Consider the following 1825-nt stretch of genomic DNA (forward strand, 5'->3'; position numbering starts at 1 on the left):
TATCTCCAACCAGACTGCTTACAATATCAAGGAGTCAATTACAGCCCCATACATGAAACAAGAACCTAATGCAGCAACAATATGACTTACTTTTGGCCAGACTCCCTATAGCGCCCATCCAGCCCTTACCTCCATTCTCAATTCTCTCTTTGCAGTTTGAGGTGTCTTTCAGAAAAATGTATGCTGTATCTCTACGAGCTGCCATCATGACAGCAGGGTACGCCATGGACACGGCCACCATCGTCAAGAGCAACTAAACTCTTTGCCCTCGTGTCGAGCCTGTATTGAGAAAAAAAATGAGCGAAATATTCTATTTAAGCATATCACAAATATGGTGTTGACTTGTATTTTCTTGATTCCATAAAAATCCCGTTTTTCATACTTAAATCATGTAAATGAAAATTTCGGATCCACACTCTTTAGCTTTTTAACTTTTCATATTATCAAAAACCTAAATAAATATTATGCTACTAAATAATTAAATACAAAATTTTTCATAAAATTTAAACTTCAAATGGGTGTAACACTGCAAGAAACCCCAGAAAAAACGGGATCTTTGAAGAAAAAGGCTTGTTTCTATAATACTCATCAACTATTGAGCCATGAAATATGCATTTCGATGTCTGCATTATGAAATCCACAAATCTGTCAGAATGATATATATACAGAGCACTAAGAATCAATTTTTTGTCAGCAGAAAGTTTTTTCTATCAACAAACATTAGAAATGTTTTGGGCATCATGGTTACAAAGCTGTTCCAGATATAAAAAAGATGGAATTTTTAGAGGAGGAACAATGTTGCGCCGCGACGATGATTTTTGCCCTCAACAACGTGAATATTTTAACTCTGGAGATGTAAAGTGTGATTGATGTCCCAATATTAGATCTAGGAATGAGAGTCAGTGCCTTGACATGTCTCAGATAGGTCGCTCAAGTGGCAGAGTGAGCACTGTTATGAATTCATTAGGAAGGAAATATGGCCTGCATGGAGGCCATGCTCTTTTTCAAAATTCTTATGTACAATTCAAGCCAATTTTTAATTAAACCCGCCAAAAAAATGTGGCCTCAGTGACAATTTAAAGATTTCTGCAAAATGAGACTTTTGATTGTAACACTCGAGTACATTTATTTTAGATATCAAATATCAGGTGATTTTTTTCTGTCAGTTTCTAATATCTTTTGTCAATGTATGACTCTCAAATGTTATAAAACGATTGATTTTAAGAAAAACTTTTGTCAGTCTCTTATTTTATTATGTATATGTAATAATAATGTTTCTTATCAGTACAATGTATGATATTACTAAAGAATTTTACTTATCTTTACATATCTACACCATTAAATGCAAAAAATTTAAAAAAATCAATAGAATTTAGTAATTAAGTCAATGGAAATATTAATATAAGACTTTAACATTATTTTTCTTTTTCTATAATGGATTTTGCATGTATGTATATTTGAGGGAAAAAATCGATAAAAGGTCCTTAAGGAATTCCTTCATATTTGCTCATTTTCACACCTAAACATCTATATGTACGTATTAATATATTAACATATTGTATAATGCAGACATAATTATCTATATTTTTCTCCGATTTTAACCAATTTTGTGCCCAAATGATAGTAGGAACAAACTAAGCTAGAAACTTGGGGGAGGGGGGAAGGCAATATGCAAAATTATTTAATTGGCCAAGTTTTTTTTCTAGATAAGATTTTTTTAAACTTTATATTATAATTAATTGTTATTTTTTATATATGTCATTACAATGTAACTTCACATTAAATAAAAAAATTAATTAAAATATGTTAAAGAGCGCCTACATTA

Source organism: Lepeophtheirus salmonis, chromosome 5 (assembly GCF_016086655.4).
Source record: "Lepeophtheirus salmonis chromosome 5, UVic_Lsal_1.4, whole genome shotgun sequence".
Classification (NCBI taxonomy): Eukaryota; Metazoa; Arthropoda; class Copepoda; order Siphonostomatoida; family Caligidae; genus Lepeophtheirus; species Lepeophtheirus salmonis.